This window comes from Zea mays, chromosome 3 (assembly GCF_902167145.1).
Source record: "Zea mays cultivar B73 chromosome 3, Zm-B73-REFERENCE-NAM-5.0, whole genome shotgun sequence".
NCBI classification, from domain to species: domain Eukaryota; kingdom Viridiplantae; phylum Streptophyta; class Magnoliopsida; order Poales; family Poaceae; genus Zea; species Zea mays.
The window spans coordinates 148,624,562-148,632,922 of record NC_050098.1 but is presented as its reverse complement, the minus strand read 5'-3'; the positions used below and the strand labels follow the sequence as shown (position 1 = coordinate 148,632,922).

The 8,361-nt window shown below is 48.3% G+C and overlaps 1 long non-coding RNA gene across 1 annotated transcript; it reads left to right on the top strand.

Annotated features, from left to right (window-relative positions):
* The first annotated feature begins 6,572 nt into the window (after positions 1–6,572).
* On the top strand, positions 6,573–8,063 carry LOC103650708 (uncharacterized). Its single transcript, XR_564330.2, has 2 exons — positions 6,573–6,970; positions 7,039–8,063. It is a non-coding gene; the product is annotated as an uncharacterized lncRNA (long non-coding RNA).
* The last annotated feature ends 298 nt before the right edge of the window (positions 8,064–8,361 follow it).

Genomic DNA, 8,361 nt, shown 5'->3' with positions numbered 1-8,361 from the left:
CTGCTCTACCTATATACATGTGTAATTTGAGGAATTGAGGCCGCAAATCAAAACAAAAACTTTTGAGCCGATTCGAGTTGCAGTTGAGAAAGAAACAGTGATTAATTCAGAAATTAAGAAACAGCCTTGACATGACCATGTAGCTTATTTGCAAATAATAAAAAGCAGAAAATTTGATAGAATGACTGACTAGCGGTTGTTGTAGATGCCATCTATGTGTGGTGATCTTGTTGATGCGGCTGGGTTCACATAGGTGATGCAGGTTTAATTTGAAGATCCTGATCAGTTTTGAAGATCTTAATCATTACTAGGACCCTATCATTCATATATAGTTCGCTGGAATGCCTCGTTGTTCAGGATCAGTTTAAAGGCTCTCCTACAACACATGTCTATTTTTGAGTTTCAGAGGGCTTGTTTGAAAACCCAATTTTGTTCCGATGGATTTTCATTTTCTAAAGGTAAATTAGTCTAATTTTCCTTCAAAAATAGAAATCCCTTAAAAAATAGAGCTCATAAACTAGCTCTAAATGGGAAAAGTAGCAGAAAGCCGTAAATAAACATATATACTATAGTATCGGCTTCACACTTATTTTCTCTAGCTTAAAGATTCGATTTTGGGTTCTTTCTATTTCACGACATAATACTTAAGCAATATACTAGCTAGTTGTCCATATTTTACTACGGTTGTTATATAATCTCTCCGTCCCATAACATGAGTCGTAACTACTTTTTGTTTTTGTTCCACAATATAAGGTGTGCTCTCTCTCTATATACATACATTGATACAGTGGTGGTATAAAGAGAATTAAATATATTTTTTGGTCTTTAAATCAAAGATGGTTACGCTTTATATACTGAGACAGAGGGAGTATCACATAAATAGGTATTGAGATATTTATTCAAATATAATTATTATTTATTTTTAAATACTAAGATATGTGTGGTCTGGTGGTTAGCTTTGAATTTCTGAAGCAGAGGGGTGTGGTTTCGAGTGCTTGCTCTACACTATTTTTTGCGCGGTATGGATGGTGGGCCTAAAGTGTCAGCGCGGAGGGTGAAGCCGTGTGTCGGTGTTTGGATCAAGGGTCCTAACCAACTAGTAAATAATGTCGTGTGCCCAAAGTCTAGATGGTGTGCGAGTTGACACAAGCAGTTTATCCTGGTTTGGGCAATATAAAGCCCTACTTCTAGAAGAGGGAGATGAGACTTATATTACTCGCACCTGAGTGTCTGCAGTAGGGATTACAAGCACGACGGGAGAGGAAAAGTTCCCAAGTCCCTGGAACTTAGTGAGGCAAGGGCCAATATCCTAAGACTTAGTGGGAGACGACTGAGTGTTCGCCTGTGTGTCTGCCTTGCCCCTTGGAAGAACTACACTGCCCTATTTATACATGTAGGATATTACGCTGTGAAGCCTGGGTCGTTGTATTCCAAGGGGAGATGTCATGCGTCTTGTAAGCTGGCGTGAAGGTGTACTGCATTATTGACTTGTGCCTGTTGATTTCCCGCTAGGAGCCGAGGCAGAGGCCAAGGGGTTGGACGTACATCAGAGCCCCCCGGGGAAAGGTTGCCCATACCATAGTTGTTGTAACAACGTCGTGGTATGGATAAAAGCCTGCTTATGGGGTGCGTCAGCGTCCCTGTGTGGAGTGACGTTGTGATTTCTGGTTGCGTTTATCGAGGTCAGAGCCCTTCTCGGGCGAGGCGGAAGTCTTCCCGAGGCATTGGTTGAGCCATCCCTTGATGTGTGCCATAGTCGGCGGAGTGGCCACCCGCGGGATTCGCGGTGGAGCAGGTAGCTGAGGCCGAGCTCGGGTGAGATGGAGATTGCGCCCGAGGCTGAACTCAGCGTCAGACAAGACGGAGATTGCGCTCGAGGCCGAACTCAACGTCGGGCGAGGCGGAGATTTGCGCCCGAGGTCCAGTCTGCTTCACTCGTCGTATTAGATGTCTCATCGGGGGAATGGCAGGCAGCCTGCGCGTACCGTAGAAGGGGCGTAATCATGCTGTTGCGCCCGGATATGATCGTTGTCTTGTTAGACACTGTGATCTTGGTGCCGCGGCGTGGGGTAGGTGTGCGCATTAAATGCGAGTGTTCCCCACCTGTTTTCGGGCGCCTTTGTCTTATCTGCCTGGGATTAGCTCGGGTGAGACGGATGGGGCGGTGGTGACTTCGGGGCGAGGAGGAGTTCTGCCTTAGGTGGGAGACTCTTGGGGAGAGGCCTCGGGTTAAGAGGTACCTCGGCTGCTCCCCCTTAGGGGTTATGTGTTTACTTGTCCTGAGTGCATTTTTCGGAGGGATAATCCGCGTACCCCTAATTATCACCCCCGACAGTAGCCCCGAGCCTTCCAAGGCAGTACTTCAGTACTTGTTTGGAGGCTCTGCTGCTTGCTCGTGGGCGTGCCACATTTTCTTGAGGAGTAGGACGTTTGGTTTCCGATGGGTGTAGCCCCTGAGGCCTCGAATGACTAGTTGATTCCTTTGGGGGCTTTTGCTCTTAATAGGTTCAATTTGATCTTCGCCCAACCTGTTGGAACCTTCAGCGTAGTTTTACGAGGATAGCCCCCGAGCCTTTGCACGGGGCAAGAGGTCGATCGAGGTGTGTCTTGACTTTTGGTTCGTACGCCCCTTCGTCGCCGCTCCGCAAGGAGGAAGGAGGAACACGTCATGCTACCCTCAATGGGTGACGAGCAAGACATTTCCGTTGAGTTGTTATCAGATAATCCGAGCTGGGGTTCGAGCTCCTTTCGATAAGTGTCGGCTAGTGGTCCGGAGACACGCCCCAAAAGATACCAGCGGGTGATTCGGATCGAGGGCTCGATGCCTACCTACGATGGGACACCATCACGAATCGCTCCTGGGGGTCTTGGATATGTCTTAAGGTACCTCGGGTTGCAACCCGAGCTAGAGCCATGTATGGGCGTACCCACAGTCATCCCTGACTCTATGCTCTGGGGTGGTTATGGAGCCCTTCCAAGAGGCCAACCTTCGAACCCCTGATCAGTATTGGCCTCGGAGCCCGGGTGTTCTAAGGTGGTTTTTTCGAACCCTGCCGAGGGCCGGACCTTCGAACCTCTAAACAATATTCCTCCTCGCCTTTTTCCTTCCTGAGGTGAGTTGCCCGAGGTAGAAGATGCCTTCTTCTGGTTAACTGTTGAGAGGATAAAGGGCGGAGAGGCAAAGGGCGGAGGGCGTACCTTTTGAGGCGGAATGCAAAACAACGTTTGGCGCATTTTTTTTCTCAGAGGGGCACAATCATTTAATGCGGCGAGACGTCCTGTCGGTCAGTCGACCGTTTGCGGCGCGCGTGCGCGCGGGATTCGAAACGACTGCCATCCGGCTACGACGATTCGCATCTTGGTGACATCGCCCGTCCCTATAAATTAGCCCGAGACAGATGCTTCGGACCGTTACCTTTGCAGTTGAGAAACAAATAGTGATTAATTCAAAAATTAATAAACAACCTTGACATCATCATGTAGCTTATTTGCAAATAATAAAAAGCAGAAAACTTGATAGAATGACTGACTAGCGGTTGTTGTAGATGCCATCTATGTGTGGTGATCTTGTTGATGCGACATGGTTGACATAGATGATGCAGGTTTAATTTGAAGATCCTGATCAATTTTGAAGATCTTAATCATTACTAGGATCCCTATCATTCATATATAGTTCGTTGGAATGTGCCTCGTTATTCAAGATCAGTTTAAAGGCTCTCTACTAACACATCATCATGTAGCTTATTTCCAAGTGCTAGTTTGGAAACCCCATTTTCAATGGATTTCCATTTTCTATAGGGAAATTAGTCCATTTTCTTTGCAAAAATAGAAATCACTTGAGAAAATGGAGTTCCCAAATTAGCTCTAAATAGGAAAAGTAGCAGAAAGCCTTTAATAAACAGATATGCTAATATTATCGGCTTAACACTTATTTTCTCTAGCTTAAAGATTCGATTTTGGGTTCTTTCTATTTCACGACATAATACTTAAGAATTATACTAATCAATTGCTCGTGCTTTTCTACGATCGTTATATAATAAGGTTGTTATATAATCCCTGGTGTGAGTCCATGGAGAGTCGGGGTCGGGCGCGGCCTAACGCTTGATCTTTGATATGCACGCTTCCACTTGGTAGGATCTTTGGGGTCCTATTGAGGGGAGGGACACCTTCCACCGACCTAGTCGGCATGTGGAAAGAGGTCGACGAACTACAAATAGGTAATCCAAGTGAGATCCGACCGCCCTCTGGTAGGGTTGGGCCTTGGCGAGAGGTCCCACTGGGGGCATCTTATCGAGTCCTTACTTATTTGATCATGTATCGACCCTTTGGTCGGTCTGGTCGATTGAAGAGGGGATATGTGGCCACCCCGTTAGTTGGGTTATCGCAGGAGAATGTGAGGTACGACCTTAGAGGTTGAAAGGAAAATAGGGTTAACCATTTCCTATAAATAGATTTTGGTGGTTGACGACCAACACAAACCATGTGGACTAACTAGTTTGGCTAGATGTGATTTATCTCATGTGCATAAGGTTCAACACAAACCAAGAAAGAATTCAGTTAGGGGACACAATTAATTTGGAGCAAAAAGGACTTGAGTGTGCTGATTTTTGGCGCACCGGACACCAGGCCAGACGCCCTCCAAACCAGCCACTCTCGGGAATTTGGTGCTACCGAGGTTGCGCACTTGGTTGACCATCGTCTTGAGCTGGTTGTACATCGCTTGCGGCTCTTCCCCTTTGTTGAGGACGAATCGACCGAGTTCTCCCTCGATCGTTTCACGCTTGGTGATCTTGGTCACCTCGTCCCCTTCGTGCGTCATCTTGAGGACGTCCCAAATTTCTTTGGCGCTATTTAATCCTTGCACCTTATTATACTCCTCACGACACAAGGAGGCGAGGAGTATAGACGTGGCTTGTGAGTTAAAGTTTCTAATTTGGGCGGCCTCGTTCGAGTCATAGTCTTTGTCCCCGACTTGAGGTACCTGCACTCCATACTCAACAATATCTCAAATACTTAAGTGGAGTGAGGTTAGATGGTGCCTCATTTTATCACTCCACATACAATAATCTTCACCATCAAAATATGATGGTTTGCCTAGGGGTACAAAAAGTAATGGAGCGCGCTTGGAAATACAGGGATAGCGAAGAGGCATCTTACTATACTTCTTGCGCTCATGGCGCTTAGAAGCGGCGGATGACTCGGAGCTTGATGTCGAGGGTGATGAAGAGTCGGTCTCATAGTAGACGACCTTTTTCATCTTCTTCTTGTCACCTGTCCGATGCGACTTGATGGAGGAAGAGGATTCCTCCTTGTGTTTGTTGCCGAACTCCCTTTAGAGAGTCCTCCCCGAGCTTGCAGCCTTTTCGCCGGTCATAATCTCCCTCTTGGCATGATCTCCCGACATCACTTCGAGTTGTTAGACTCTAATGAAGCACCGGGCTCTGATACAAATAAAAAGTCACCTAGAGGGGGTGAATAGGAGAAACCTGAAATTTTTAACTTTTAAACACACACTACAAGCTGGGGTTAGCGTTAGAGTTAAATTCAAGTCTGAAAGAGAGAGGAAACAAATCAACCAAGAAATAAGGCGAGTGAACACGGTGATTTATTTTTACCGACGTTCGGTTCCAAAGAACCTAGTCCCCGTTGAGGAGGTCACTAAGACCGGGTCTATTTCAACCCTTTCCCTCTCTCAAACGGTCACTTAGACCGAGTGAACCTTCTTCCTTAATCTCACAGGTCACTAAGACCCCGCAAGGATCACCACACACTTGGTGTCTCTTGTCTTGCTCACAAAGCACTTGAGAATAAGAGTGGGAAAAGAAGAAAGGCAATCCAAGAAGCAAGAGCTCAAAATAACACAAAATCTCTCTCTCAAAAGTCACTAAGTGTTTGAGATGAATTTGGGACTTGGAGAGGTTTTGATCTTTTGAAGTGTGTCTAGGAGTGAATGCTAGAGCTCTTGTATTGAATGTGATCTTCAGAAAACTTGGATGCTTGAAGTTGTGGTGGTTGGGGGGTATTTATAACCCCCAACCACCAAGGTAGTCGTTGGGGAGGCTGCTGGCGATGGGCGCACCAGACATGCACTGTGCGCTGCCCGGTGCGCCGCCACGTCACCCAACCGTTAGGGTTCTAGAGCAGTTGACCGTTGGCGTCTTTGTCTTCTTGTGGCACCGGACAGTCTGGTGGTGCACCGAACAGTCCAGTGCCCATCTGACTCGCTGCTCTGACTTCTGTCGCGACATTGTAGCTGCACTGTTCACTTGGTAGAGTCGACCGTTGCGCGCAGATAGTCGTTGCCCGCTGGCTCACCGGACAGTCTGGTGGCACACCGGACAGTCCGGTGAATTATAGCGGAGCGCGCCTGTGTTTTCCCGATAGTGGCTGGTTGACCCTTGTACGGTCTTGGTGCACCGGACACTGTCCGGTGGCACACCGGACAGTTCGGTGCGCCATACCACAACACACTCAGTTCTTTGCTCCGGTTCAATTTAGTCTCTAACTTGAATCTTTTATTAGTTTGGGTCGAACCTTATGCACCTGTAATACATGAGGTCTACAGCAAACTAGTTAGTCCATATGTTTGTGTTGGACATTCAACCACCAAAAATAATTGTAGGAAAAGGTTAACCCTATTTCTCTTTCAACACCCTCATGCCGCTAGCGCTGGTGAGGATGGTTCCTTCGGCCATTCTGACCACCCCACCTATTAATGCAGCGACCACCCCTTCTGTTGCGGGCATGCCGACCTCTCTGGTCACTCAGGGGATGTCGGGAGCGACTATTCCTGACACGGTCCTCTCTGAGCCGTCGTCCCCTACAGCCAGCCCGGGGAGGTCCTAGCGGTGGAAATGGAAGTTGGTGCTTCTTCGTTGCCGCCCCACGCTCCCTTGCCTTCGGGCATTGTGGTGACAAGTGACCAATCTGGGCAGCATCGACGATACGAGATTAGATTCCCTACGGTCTGGTGGGTGCTCCTTTTCGGTTGTTTCTTTTTTACCGATGTTTTGTTGACTGTTTGATCACCACTTGTAGCGCCTTTTCGCGCGGTCGGTGGCTCGAGCGGAAGTGCTACTGGTCACCTAGTGGGAGGTGGATCAGCTATGTGCTAGGGCCATCTGTTTTGAGGAGAGGGAGCACAAGTTCGATGTTCTCAACTCCGAGGCTGACATGGCTTCGTGATGAGGCTGCGCGCTTGTGCAAAGAGCGCGACAACGTGTGGGGCGATGCAAAGCGTCTTCGAGAAGCGAGGTCCCAGCTTTAGAAGGACCTTCACGAGGCTAATCTTTTAGTTGAGGAGGTTGGGTCGATCCTCAGGGAGGTCTTTGCTCGTCTGGAGATGGCAAATTTAGAGCTTTTGAGAGAGCGCAATGCGGCCAGAGGTTAACTTTTCTTATGTCCTTGCGCTTCATTTATTTGGTACTTTAAGTTATTTGAGTTCCCTTCTTTAGCATGGCTCCAAAAGATGTTCCCCCGAGCCCAAGACGCCAAGAAGACGGTGGGAGAGGCAAAGACCATGGCAGAGGACGAGGCCCAGAAGCTCTTGTTTGCCCGAGACATCATTGTTATCGCGAGAGTTCAAGCGGAGGCTTCACTCTCAGAGCAGAGCACAGAGCTCCAGGCTCTCAGGGCGGCCGTGAGCACGGTGTGCGCCCACCTTTCTCCCCCTCCGCCGGTCAAAGTTGCCCTGCCCGATTGGCTGCGGACGCTACCTGACCACGTGGAATACGTGGTCCTTGAGGGTGTAGTCTATGGGAGCAGTATAGCCTTGAGGTAGATGGCTCTCATTTTGACGAGACCAACACGATCGTGATCATGAAGGGCTTTGCCGCCGGACAGAGCGACGAGGAGCTATATCGTATTGAAGAACAAATTCACCTTCACGCCCGGTTGATTGCAAGTTGGGTCGACGCGAAGTTCCTCCTGATGAGCCCTTGGAGTATGGAGCCGTCCACCGGCATCTAAACGACGTTACATCGTTGTCTTGTAATAAACTTTGTTTGAATGATGGGGCTAAACATATGTTCGTGCCTTTTGGTGTGATATTGCTTCTTGCTTGAGTCATGGGCCTTGCGATTGGTCACGGTAGCTGGTGCGTATGTCCGGGCACGTTTTCACGGAGTGATCCCTGTTTCCCACCCTCGAGCAGAGCGTGGTGACTTAATCGTCATGTTCTGCTTATTCGGGCGTGTAGATGAAGACGGGATCCCGGAAGGACTCACAGCCGGTAGCAAAAACATAAGCCTGAGCCTGGTCGTCGCGTAGCAGTGGAAAAGGGCTCGAATCTAGCCGCTCTCATTCTTTTTCTTGATAAGTACAGGATTCGTCGCCCACGTCGGGTGGTGTATTTCTGTTACA